This window comes from Aquarana catesbeiana, linkage group LG09 (genome assembly GCF_042186555.1).
Source record: "Aquarana catesbeiana isolate 2022-GZ linkage group LG09, ASM4218655v1, whole genome shotgun sequence".
Lineage (NCBI taxonomy): Eukaryota > Metazoa > Chordata > Amphibia > Anura > Ranidae > Aquarana > Aquarana catesbeiana.
This window is the reverse complement of record NC_133332.1, coordinates 152,182,474-152,196,796: the sequence shown is the minus strand read 5'-3', so window position 1 is coordinate 152,196,796 and position 14,323 is coordinate 152,182,474.

The window sequence follows — 14,323 nt, the reverse complement described above, 5'->3', positions numbered from 1 at the left end:
AAAAAAAAAAAAAGCATAATAATATTATTCTTGATATCACTAGAAAAAAAAAAAGCCTTTGAAAATTAGTTTGCAATAACTCTATCAGTATCACCAGCAAAGTAGCTTCATTATTAACCCAATAAAGAAGAAGAGAATGTGCGCTGCATTTCGAGATTTCATAATTTGCCACGTCACAAATGTTAATTCTCTATTACAAACGCTAGTTTACAAGACCGTCCGCTTCTGGCTCGTCCTTGCTTCCGAGCATGCGTGTTTGTACTTTGGACTTTTGTCCGACGGACTTTTGTACACACGCTCGGAAAATCCAATAACAGAAATTTGTCCACGGAAAATTTTAAAACCTGTGATCCATTTATCGTAAAATCTGACAACAATTGTCCGATGGAGCATACACACGGTCGGATTTTCTGCCAACAGCCTGTCATCACACATTTCCCGTCGGAAAATCCAATCGTGTGTACGAGGCTTAACGCTTTAAGATGCTTAGTTTAAATCAAATCAAGTTACTGGCCTGTTGCCAATTAACCAAATTAGTTGCAAAATATTCTTCCTTGTTAGTACCAGTTACTTTGCCACTTTTTTGTTGCCCTGTCAATCAATTTGAAAATAACCTTATTTTTTTTGTTAAATATTTTTTCTTAAAACATTTTAATATACTGTAGAGTCTGGATTTGGCAAAATAATTTGTATCATGTAGAGAACAAAAGTAAGTATGTATATTCTCAGTTAAATATGTATTGTGGGAAATATAAAGGTTGCCTGACTGTCACTGGATTCAATCCTTCCTGAGTCCCTTACCCAGAAACAGCACGTACCAAGTAAAGTTAGGGATCAGCATGAGAGCAAGGTAATTAGGTTTTTTCAAATGGCAGCAATCCACAGTGCAAACCGGATTCCTAGCATCAGAAAGCCAGTGTGGATTTGTGCTCGTGCTCATGCTCGTGCACATTGCACACATGCTCATTTAAATGAGTGAAGGGCAATGTTACCTAAACTGTGCCAGTTCATTATGTGCATATTCATGCGCAAGCTCAAGAATGTGTGCATACCAATTAGTACTTGGTGCCCAGTGGCCTATTTAACCACTTACCAACCGGCCCATAGCCGAATGACGGCTGCAGGGCGGTTGGATAACTCTGGGTGGACGTACTATGACGTCCTCCCAGAATTCCCCTCTCGCGCGCCCCCTGGGGCGCGCACCCGAACACATTCGTGACCGCCGGGTCGCATCACGGATCCCGGTAAATGGCCGCTGATCGCGGCCGTTTACCATGTGATCGCGCCGTCAAATGACGGCGCGATCACATGTAAACAGACCGGCGTCATCTGATGACGCCGGTTCCTCTCCTCCCCTCCTGTGTACCGATCGGTACACAGTGAGCGGGGAGGGGGATGGATGGATGTCTGCAGCGCTGTGGGCTGTATGTGTAGTGCCCACAGCGCTGCACAGAGACATCCATCCATCCATGCTCAGCCATCCCTCACTACTCTGCAATGCTGTGCAATACTCTGCAATACCCCCACAATACTCTGCAATGCTGTGCAATACTCTGCAATGCCCCCATGCCATATTCCTATTACAAGGATGTTTATATTCCTTGTAATAGGAATAAAAGTGGTCAAATTTTTTTTTTTGGGGAAAAAAGCATCAAACTAAAATAAATAAAGTAAAATGAACAATAAAAAAAAAAAAAAATTTTAAAGCGCCCCTGTCCCTGTGTGCTCGCATGCAGAAGCGAACGCATACGTAAGTCCCGCCCACATATGAAAACGGTGTTCAAACCACACATGTGAGGTATCGCTGCGATCGGTAGAGCGAGAGCAATAATTTTGGCCCTAGACCTCCTCTGTAACTCAAAACATGTAACCAGTAAAAAATTTTAAAGCGTCGCCTATGGGGATTTTTGAGTAGCAAAGTTTGGCGCCATTCCACAAGCGCGTGCAATTTTGAAAGGTGACATGTTGGATATCTATTTACTCGGCGTAACTTCATCTTTCACATTATGCAAAAACATTAGGCTAACTTTACTGTTTTGGTTTTTGTAAAGCACAAAACAGTTTTTTTTCCAAAAAAAAGCGTTAAAAAAATTGCTGCGCAAATACCGTGCGAGATAAAAAGTTGCAACGACCGCCATTGTATTCTCTAGGGTCTTTGCTAAAAAAACATATATAATGTTTTGGGGTTCTATGTAATTTTCTATCTAATAAATAATGATTTTTACATGTAGGAGACAAATGTCAGAATTGGCCTGGGTGCTCCAGAACGCCTGAAGGTGCTCCCCTGCATGTTGGGCCTCTGTATGTGGCCACGCTGTGTAAAAGTCTCACACATGTGGTATCGCCATACTCGGGAGTAATAGCAGAATGTGTTTTGGGGTGTAATCTGTGGTATGCATATGCAGTGTGTGAGAAATAACCTGCTAATATGACAATTTTGTGGGAAAAAAAAAAGTAAAAAAAAAACCTTGATTTTGCAAAGAATTGTGGGAAAAAATGACAACTTCAAAAAACTCACCATGCATCTTTCTAAATACCTTGGAATGTCTTCTTTCCAAAAAGGGGTCATTTGGGGGGTATTTGTACTTTTCTGGCATGTTAGGGTCTCAAGAAATTAGATAGGCCGTCAGTACTTCAGGTGTGATCAATTTTCAGATATTCGCACCATAGCTTTTGGACTCTATAACTTTCACAAAGACCAAATAATATCCACCGATTTGGGTTAATTTTACCAAAGATATGTAGCGGTATAAATTTTGGCCAAAATATATGAAGAAAAATTACTAATTTGCAAAATATTATAACAGAAATGAAGAAAAATGTATTTTTTTACAGATTTTTCGGTCTTTTTTCTTTTACGGCGCAAAAAATAAAGAACCCAGCGGTGATTAAATACCACCAAAAGAAAGCTCCATTTGTGTGAAAAAAAGGACAAAAATTTCATATAGATACAGTGTTGCATGACTGAGTAATTGTCATTCAAAATGTGAGAGCACCAAAAGCTGAAAATTGGTCTGGTTAGGAAGGGGGTTTAAGTGCCCAGTTGTCAAGTGGTTAAACTGGTTTATCACTTTGAGAAGTTGCTGAATAGTCTTCAGCTTGTTCCTGTATTCCCGAGACCTGATCTGCTGTACCTGCTTACCCGTGTATGACTTGGCTTGCCTTGGACTTGTTGGGTGGGAGGTGCAAGAGAGGCTTCCACAATGTTCCAGTCTTCACCAGGTACGTGATAGTGGAACAAGTGAAGTAAGGCCAGCATGGAGGAGTTAATGAAACAGCTTTCCCTGGAGAATGCAAATCAGCAGCAGATAAATGCAAGTTTACAACAGAACCTTGCAGTCCAACAACAGGCCATCATGAAGCAGCCTCAGCAGAGGCAGCAGACCAAGGAAGTTAGGTTCCTGTATTTGTAGTTAGACGCCCAAGATGGCAAGGGTTTATTTTCTGTTTTTTTTGTTTCATTTTGCCTTTTTGATACTTGCACTTTGTAAACACAGACTTTGTAAATCAACCACAGTTGTGTTTCTCCAAGATCCTGCTGTCTTGCTGGGCCTTTTTCACCATGCTGTGACTCATCCAGAGAGTTATGCATACTGAACTAATTCCTCACATAACCAACTCACATAAATAGTCGCACCAGTGGGGCCCCAAATAGCATTAAGGAAATCAAAAGAACTGCAGTAATTGGAAAAAGTATTCATACCCCTTGACATTTTCCACATTTTGTCATGTTACAACCAAAAAATGTATGTTATTGGGATTTTATGTAATAGACCTACACAAAGTGGCACATAATTGTGAAATTGGAAGGAAAATGATCAATGGGTTTCACATTTTTTTACAAATAAATATCTGAAAAGTGTGGTGTGCATTTGTATTCAACCCCCTTTACTCTGATACCCCTAACTAAAATCCAGTGGAACCAATTGCCTTCAGACATCACCTAATTAGTAAACAGAGTCCACCTGTGTGTAATTTAATCTCAGTATAAATACAGCTGTTCTGCAAAGCCCTCAGAGGTTTGTTAGAGAACCTTAGTAAACCAACAGCATCATGAAGGCAAAGGAACAGACCAGACAGGTCAGGGTAAAGTTGTGGAGAAGTTTAACCACTTCCCACCCAACAACATCAAATGGCGTTGTCGACTTTGAGTGGGGATATCTGAATGATGCCTGCAGCTACAGGCAATATTCAGATATCTTCTTTTAGAGCTGGCAATTCCCTGCACCATAAGAACAATCATAGCGGCTGTTCAGCCGCTTGATTGTTTTTACAGGCAGCGGGAGGGGACAACCCCCCTCCCGCCGCCCTCCAGTGCTTCTTCATATGATGGGCGAGAGAGAGAGGAATTGGTCCATGCCCAAAGTTTACCATAGAGAATCCAGTGGGCCAGATGGTCCCCGGATGTCTCTATGATCTTTCAGAGGCCAGGTTCGATGTTATGAAGTCATGCCTGGCCTCTGCATTTGAAAAAATGCCTCGGCTGGGAAGCCAGGATCGTTTTCCTTTTTCAGGCTTCCCAGCCTAGAGGCGAGATCTGGGGACTTATTGACCCCAGATCTCGCTGTGAAGAGGACCTGTCACACGCTATTCCTATTACAAGGCATGTTTACATTCCTTGTAATAGAAATAAAAGTGATTATAAAAAAAGTAAAAATAAAGTATCAAAATAGAAAAATAAAGTAAAAAAAAATAAATTAAAAAAAATCTAGTGCTAGACCTCCTCTGTAACTCTAAACAGGTAACCTGTAAAAAATTAAAGAGTTGCCTATGGGGATTTTTAAGTATAGAAGTTTGGCGCCATTTTATGAGTGTGTGCAATTTCAAAGCGTGACATGTTAGGTATCTATTTACTCAGTGTAACATCATCTTTCACATCATGCAAAAAAATTAGGCAAGCTTTACTGTTTTGTTCTTTTTTTATGGATGAAACAGTTTGTTCAAAATTGAACTTTTTGGCCTAAAAGCAAAATGCTATGTGTGACGGAAAACTAGCACTGCACATCACCCTGAACACACCATGCCCACCTTGAAATATGGTGGTGGCAGCATCATGTTGTGGGAATGCTTTTCTTCAGCAGGAACAGGGAAGCTGGATGGCGCCAAATGCAGGGAAATATTAGAATAAAACCTGTTAGAGTCTGCAAAAGACTTGAGACGGGGGCGAAGGTTCACCTTCCAGCAGGACAATGATGATAAACATACAGCCAGAGCTATAATGGAATGGTTTAGATCAAAGCATATTCATGTGTTAGAATGGCTAAGTCAAAGTCCAGACCTAAATCTAATTGAGAATCTATGGCAAGACTTAAAAAATTGCTGTTCACAGATGCTCTCCATCAAAGCTGAGTTTGAGCTATTTGGCATGTAAACCCTAACAATGATCTTTCATTATTTGCTTCCTTTTGGTCCCCTAATTATACAGTTTAATTTATTTTCTTATATCTGCATATCAAGTGCGAAAAAATTCCTGTGTTATCCGAAATAGTCTAATCCGCTCTCCCAGTTCATCTTTTGAACTACAGGACAGGTTCGTTCTGTGTCACTGGGATGAGGAGAGGGGAAGGTGTTCTAAAGTAAGTAAAAGATAAATGGGGTAGACCAGAAAGGGCACTGTGTTGTCAGCCCACAAAAGAAAAATGGGAGCTAAGTGCATTTCTGCCATGATCAACAGGTATTTTTTGTACTTGCAGGGTCTTTAAAGGGATAACAAAATGGAAGATGTATTGCATACTTTTTTTGTTTATTTTTTGTTAATTTTGCACTTACATATAGACATACAGAGTTGACTGATAAAACTTGAATTTCCCAAATATAAATTGCACTGGTAAATACATTTTTTGGCATTTCAAATATATACAGCCTTCATGTGGCCAGAAATAAAACGTAAAGTACATTATGATGCAGAGTGGGACAAAGTCATTCCACGCAGACAGGCTGTAACATTGAATAGTTACCACATGGAGTTAATACATGTGATTATATGGTAAAATAAAATGCAGTAAAAACATATTAATCATCATATGACTAATTTCCTAGAAACAAAATACAAATGCTGCTAACCTTAAGCTGTGGGAGGTTTGTTTAAAAAATGGATAATGGCCTGCAGTTTCTTCTCTATTACATAAAGCAGAGGTATATATATATATATATATATATATATATATATATATATATATACAGATAATGTATCTGCTTAGTAGCTGTGTAAACTTTAAGATTTTTTTGTATATGTAAAAGACTTAATAACTTTAATGAAAGTGTATGTAGAAGTTACATATCTGTGCAGAACATAAAAAGTATGACCTTGCTTTTGATTTTGCTCTGTAGCATATTGTTCTGTTATCAGCAGCTTTGTACGAAAGGCAGCTTGAAGTGGCTTTTGGCAGCATTTTTCTTTGGAATGACTGGCCAGGAAGACAGCTGGGTATTGGAAAAAAATCACCCCTACTTACCGTGATTATTCTCAGACTCAGATTCTTTTTAGATTTTCATATCTCATCATAGGAAAATGTCTCCATAACAAGAATGGGTAGTGAGGCTTGTTCTTGAATTATTCATAATAGGCTCAAAACCTGGTGTAGTCTTTCTCCCTACTCACCCTATGTAGGTTAGCAACATAAACATTCTAATCACTTATTATTATTACTATTATTATACAGAATTTATATAGCATCAACAGTTTGTGCAGTGCTTTACTACATGAGGGCAGACAATACAGTTCAATATGGGAGGAATCAGCGGGCCTTGCTCATCAGTGCTTACAATCTAGGAGGGAGGGTCAAGTGATACAAAAGGTAATAACTGTGGAGGATGAGCTAATGGAGAAAATCAGAGTACAGTTGTTAGGTGGAGGCAGGATAAGCTTCTCTAAAGAGGAGGTTTTCAGGGATCACCTAAAAGAAAACAGAGTAGGAGATAATCAGACCCATTGGGGTAGGGTGTTTCATAGGATAGGAGAGGCTCTGGAAAGCCCTGGAGGCGAGCATGGGAGGAGATGACGAGGGAGCTAGAGAGCAGGAGGTCTTGGAAGGGAGAAGAGAATGATTAGGTTCATACCCGTGTACAGGGTATGTGCCAGGTGTGCCTGGGCACACCCTTATCACTACGTTCAGTGCCGATTCCCCCTACTGTCCAGGCTTCTCCCGTGTTGGCTCCCCACCCCGCAGTACTGCTGGATTCCTTCCTTTCCTCTTCCCCAGTTGCTGCGGGGGATGTTTCAGGATGGAGAGTGGGGGAAGGGGCTAGTAATTATGTCATTTACTAGCACCTTCCTTTTCTAAATGAACACAGTGAACACACTCACTCACTGTGCTCATTCATAACTGAAGCATACTAAACTCTGTTTAGTATGCTTCAGTTTGTGAATGAACAGGAAGCCGCTTAGCCCACAGCACTTCCTATTCATTCACTGCCCCATGTAGCTGAGATTGCAGAGAAAGGCATGTGTATTTGAGCTTTGGGATGCACACCCCAATGCAATAGGCTGCGCACACCTATTATTAGGTCGGCATTTTGAGACTTGGTTAGTGATGAAGCTGGGGGCTGAGTTGTGGATGGCTTTGTAAGTTGTTGTTAGTATTTTGAATTGAATTTGTTGGTTGAGCGGAAGCCAATGGAGGGATTGGCAGAGAGGCGTAGCAGACACTGAGCGGTTTGTAAGGTGGATGAGCCTGGCAGCAGCATTCGTTATGGACTGAAGGGGGATAGCATATGTAAAGGTAAGCCAGTGAGGAGGGAGTTGCAGTAGTCGAGGCGAGAAATGACCAGAGAGTGAACTAGGAGCTTTGTGGTGTTATCGATTGGGAAGGGGCATATTTTGGAGAAGTTGCAGAGGCTGAGGCAGCAAGATTTGGACAGTGATTTTTTGTGGGGCCTAAAGAAAAGATCATAGTCCAGGATTACATGTAGAACCTTGGCATGCTGGAATGGGCTGATAGTTGTGCCATGATTCCGGACAGAGAGATCAGGGGCAGAGGCACACTGGGGAAGAAATATTATGAGATCATTTTTGGATTGATTAAGTTTGAGGAAGTGGTGTGACACCCTGACTGAAATGTCTGTTAGTAAATTAGTTATACATGAGGAGACTAAAAGGAGTGAGCTGAGGGGCAATTATGTTCTTTTTTCCATAGAACAGGGAACCATCAGCATCCAATTGCATAGAGATTTTACAATTAAGCCTTGTTTACATGGGTATCCAGGGGGCAGGAAAAAGGGGGTTGACTGCCCACCCAAGGAAGAACCTGCAGACTCTCAAGGCTGTACAAATGCAGTAGCCACAAAGCTTTGACTTTTGCCCCTGACAAAAATTTAACCCCCTGTCACATTCAAGGGGTAGTACCGCCACCAAAAGCAACCTATTCAAGTGAATCGGGCTGTTCTGAAACTGCCCTGTGGTTGTGGTTTGGTGTTTTGAACTTTTTAGGGTTAAAAATAAACCGTAAAGAAGCAATATATCAGCTCTCAGTTGCCTGTCAATGTCTGTGTGAAAAGCGATTCACTGTGGATCACTTTTAAGATGGGCTGCAAGGGCTGCCGCCTGTGTGAATGAGGCATTAGTTAGGAAATCTGTGTGACATAACAAGTGCTTATAATGGTGGGAAGCATTTTTATTGCCTTTTAGTGAAGACCTACATGATTTGACTTTTGCTAATGGTTCTCCAATCACCATCATCCCTCGCATGGTTTGGGCAGTAATATGACCAACTTATGTACCGTATATACTCGAGTATAAGTCGTTCCGAGTATAAGTCGAGGCCCTAATTTACCACAAAAAATGGGAAAAACGTATTGACCCGAGTATAAGACGAGGGTGAGAAATGCAGCAGCTACTGCAAGTGGAAAAAGAGGGTCAACAATGCCCATCTGCAGCTGTATACCTCCCTGTGTCCTGTGCATGTATCATGTGTCCTGTCCATATGTGTCATGTGTCCTGTGTATATGTGCATGTGCATGTGTATATGTACCTGTGTCCTGTGTATGTGTATATGTACCTGTGTGCATGTGTCTGTGTGTGTGTGTGCATCCTACCTGTGTCCTGTGCATCCTCCGTGCGCCGCTCTGCACCGATCAGCGTGTAGTATTCGGCGGCCATTCACTGTTCAAAAGCCGCGCCTCCTCCTCGTCCAAAAAACTCCATTTCCCAGCAGTCAGCCTATCACGGACATTCTCTCATCCTCATACCACGGACGAGGATGAGAGAATGTCTGTGATAGGCTGTACACTGACTGCCTATCACAGACGAGGAGGCGCGGCTTTTGAACAGTGAGAGCCGCTGCCGAGTCTATGCAGCACACGCTGGCCGCCGTCTGCCTGCATAACACGCTGATCATGTAGGCAGACGGCGGTGACTCGTGTATAAGTCAAAGGGGGCACTTTCAGCCCCAAAAAAGGGCTGAAAAATTCAACTTATACATGAGTATATAAGGTAAGTGTTATTAAATATCAGCATCTGCAGACAAATGGATGTCTATTTCAGAAAGTCTTTCCCAAACTTATAAAGATTCATGTCTACATGAAATTTGTTCTTCTAAGCAGATTTACACAGGTTGTTAAGACCAACTACCAGCAATTGGAGTATTTGTACTTTTGCTCGGAAGTCTCCTTTGAGCTAGGTAATATAGCACTACCCCCGTAGGGGTGCAGATAATAAGGTTACCCACTGCTGCACAGCCAGGCACAAAACAATTTCTGCTTTGATTCAGACACAGGGAACAGTCCTTGAGCATTTTTTTTATGTTTTATCAGGGGGGTAATAACTTGGATAGGTAGGGGAATTATGGGATGCCCAACTTGACAGTAACAAACTTAGCAAGAAGTGAAAGTATAGGAACGCCCGGTATCCAGTAGATGTAGGTTTTAAAGACGTTTTATTTGAAGTCACAATAGAATGAGGCCTGACACCTTTGCATACCATACAGCAGTGACTGATCGAGTCAGTCCAGCAGGATCTACACCCCCCACCCCCCCATAAGCCACAGTAACAAATTTAGGGACAACTTCCTCCCTATTTACAGCTCCAATAGATTCTTCTCCTTTATCCTGTACAACGCCAACTGATTTTTTTGCCCTTGGATTGTACAACTCTAATGCCCCGTACACACGGTCGGACATTGATCGGACATTCCGACAACAAAATCCTAGCATTTTTTCCGACGGATGTTGGCTCAAACTTGTTTTGCGTACACACGGTCGCACAAAGTTGTCGGAATTTCCGATCGCCAAGAACACGGTGACGTCAACCACGTACGACGAGACTAGAAAAGGCCACTTCAGAACCAAGCGCGGCACCCTTTGGGCTCCTTTTGCTAATCTCGTGTTAGTAAAAGTTTGGTGAGAGACAATTCACGCTTTTTCAGACTCGTGGCTTTCAGATCGTTTTCTGCGGTTCAGTTTGTGCTTGTGGGTTTGTATCTGCTCTTCAGTGCGTGCAAGCAAGCTCCGCATGACTTAGTCATTGTGTTCTTGTTCATTCGTTACTGTTTTTCAGGTCGCCTTGCTGTTCTTCAATGCGTTCTGTTACTTTGTTCTGAGCAGCCGACCGTTTTCTAGCCATGTTGCGTATACGTACTCCTCGTAGAGTTCGTGCTGTGCGGGGGCTTGGTGTTGGGGTCCTGACCTTGACACAAGTCCAGTCCATGAACAGGGTGGGGAGGAGTTCATGGACCAAGAATTGGTTGCTTCAGCGTGACCAGTTCTGTCATATGCCTTTGCTCCGTGAGATCCGTGAGAATAATCCTGATGAAATGATGGACCCCCTATTTCACCGTTTGTTGGCTTCGCTGACCCCCTATATCAGCAGGCAGGATACCTGCATGAGGCAAGCCATCACCCTGGAGCAGAGGCTCGTCGCTACCCTGCGGTACTTGGCGACAGGGAAAAGCCTGCAGGACTTGAAGTTCTCGACAGGCATCTCCCCCCAGGCTCTGGGAATCATTATCCCAGAGACCTGTTCTGCCATCATCCAGGTCCTGCAGAAGGAGTATATGAAGGTAAGATTTTTATCCTTTAATATCACATTTTATTGTATATAATGTTTGCTAATGTATTGTATTTCTTTCCTCATTCCCTAATTACCATGATTGTAATATGCTGTGAATGTCCCCTTTGTCCTCATGCATGCTGGAATTTTATGGGTTTTTTTGTCCTTCATACATATTTGCCTTCACTTACCTCCCCAGCATGGTCTCCTGCCCTATATTCACATCATGTAGTCACTTAACAATGTATTTTATCAGCTCCATAGTAGTGCTTTACCCCAAACACCCCCTAAAATATTTAGAAATCTGATTTGTGCTTTAAATTCAGGCAGAGTGCCAGAGGCTTTTTTTTGTGGTGTCCCTAAATCATTTTTAACCCTCCCTCCCCCGAACTGCTAAGTCAGCTGATCCCAATTCTCTATCTATCCTCAATCATCTATCTGCTGACTTTGCCAAACCCATACACACTATACCCACCTCTTTTGTGGTCAGATTTATGGATGAATTTCCCAAAGCATGTAGTGCAAGGGCCTGCCTGTATACTTTCAAATGGTACTGTTTAAAGTTTTTGTATCCTATTATTATCTTGATAGGTAATAGCAGAATGTCCAAATGTGCTCAAATGTGTACAGTGTGTATTTATATCTTTGTATTATGACACTTCTTACCTGTCCAGTGGTCTGCCAATAGTGTAACTAAGGAGGGGCTGTTCCAAGTAATACCCATTATTTAGGCATTCATCTCTCAATGAAGTGGAGAGGGTTACCTGTCCAAGATTCCCCCCCCTATAATGTTAGAAATGGCCCATGAGAGGGGGGAGGGGATCTGATAGGTGTACCTTATACTTTGGTGTTTAAAAATTCCCATTAATAAATGTTATCTTGATGTTGGTCAAGAATGTTTGTGTCTAATCTGCTTTCCATGTTTTAATGTGCAAAAATACTAATTTTTTTTTGTTTTCCTCAACAGTTTCCTTCCACGCCACAGGAATGGCAGACTGTGGCCTCCCACTTTGCCCAGCAGTGGGACTTTCCTAACTGCGGAGGGGCAATTGATGGAAAACACGTCCACATCATCCCACCACCCAACTCGGGGTCGTACTATTATAATTACAAGGGGTTCAATACTATTGTGATGTTGGCGGTGGGGTCGGCTAATTACGAGTTCCTGTATATGGACGTGGGGAAGAATGGCCGGATGTCCGATGGTGGAGTCATCACCCAGACGGAGTTTTACAGGCGTCTCCAGAATGGCAGCTTGTACTTGGACCTCCAGAAGAGAATGTGGAAGGACTCCCATTCGTCTTCGTTGCGGATGAAGCATTTGCGCTGGGGGACCATCTTATGCGGCCATTCCCGATGAGGACCCTCACCCCAACAGAGGGTTTTTAATTACCGGCTGGCTAGAACCAGAAGAGTGGTGGAGAACACATCTGGAATCATGGCCAGCCGATTCCGCCTATTTCTTACACCCATCCATATGGCGGAGTATAAACTGAATCATATAATCCTGGCATGCTGTGTTCTAGATAACTTTTTACGGCAACATTCTGCCAACTATGCTGGCTCAGTTGGGCCTGAGGCCGGAATTATAAATGAAACAACCCTGACAGTGCTTGAAAGTGGCTGTCCTGGCTTGCCCTCCCTGAGTGCCCGTGATGTCCGGCTAAGATACCTTGAGTTCTAAGTGGGTAGGGGGCCATCAATATGCCTGACAATTTGTGAAACCTTGATCAAATAAAAAAAAAATTAAGCAAATCTTTGGTGACATTTACTGCTTGTGTTTGTTTTAGCTGACCCTGACCGAAATGTGGTGAGTCCTGAAAATGGTGTGATTGTGTAACCTTATACAAAGCACTGTTGGGTGTTATTTACTAAAGGCAAATACACTTTGCACTACAAGTGCACTTGAAAATGCACTGAAACTGCACTTGTAGTGCAAAGTGGATTTGCCCTTAGGAAATAACACCCATTGTCACAGAAAGCAGCAATTACATCACCACAAAAGTATTGTAGCGTTGAGACAATAATCCACAAATTCTTGATTAACAATCTTTTTAATACCTGCACAATCACATGTGCATTTAGAAAAGGTTTTTAAAACAAACCAACATGTTTGTTGTATAACAATTTTTGGGGTGGCATTATCAAAAATAGAAATGTCCATTTAAGATAAAACAGGCATGTTTCAAAACAACAAGAAAGACACAAATCTTGAACTTACAAAGTTCACATATGGTAAAACTTGAAGGCAATATCAGACATGAGTATTTAGGAACTGTGTTTGATATTGCGTTCAGATGGGGTGAAGTCACCCCAGAAAAAGCCAAATTTTGAGGATACACACCAATTTACAAATGTCAACATGTGCTAGCTGCCATCACGGGGGATCAAGGGACGTGTTTTGGGGGAGCAACCCCTTCCTCTCAACTACTTTATTATTGAGGAAGGGGTTGCACCCCCAAAACGCGTCCATTGATCTCCCGTGATGGCAGATAGCACATGTTGACACACTGTGTGCATCCTCAAAATTTGGCTTTTCTAAAAATCGCTAAAACATTTTTAACATTGTAGCACACAAAAAAACAAAGGGATTTGGAGGGGTTTTAAACTCTCCCCAAAACATCAATGATGTTATTATTTTTTTGAATAACATCATTGATGTTTTTCTTGATGTTTTCCAAAGCTAAATTACACCCCATGATCTCCCCAATCAGGATCTGTGCACTTTCTGAGGTGAAATGCCCTGGATCCACAACATCATGATCACCTAAAAAGAGAGAAAACCACAAAAAAACAGGTATTATAAATATGCCGGCATCTATCTCTTACCTTAGCCTGTGGTCACAGACACTCACCTGTTGTGGTGCCAATTACCACCACGTCTTCTTCCTCCTCCTGCTCTTCTTGGGTTGGGGGTATTTCCCCTTCTTCCCGAGGTGGGGGGTCTCTTGTCTCCTCGGATGAGGTGTGTCCTCCGAGTCATTTCTCCCCTATGTAAAACAAAAATGGTATAATTAGCACACAGATATTTAATGGCCGAAATATAAAGATGAAACATTGCTTGGAAGTGGTGTACAATTGTCTATTTTGGCAGAGTTCCAAGATGTAGAATTTTTATTGTCCGTTGTCAAGCTTCAAGACTTTACCTGTTTTGTACAAGCTTCACAGATGGAGACCCCCCTATAGTATACACTGGAGCACCTGTGTGGGCCCCCTAATAAAAATGGTGTTCTGGTGTCCCACACTAGTGCTCCAGCGTCCAGATGTGAAAACAGCTGCTGAGTGTCCTCTCCTTACACAGAATCTAGTTTGCATTTCATTCTAGTAACAAACCCATCT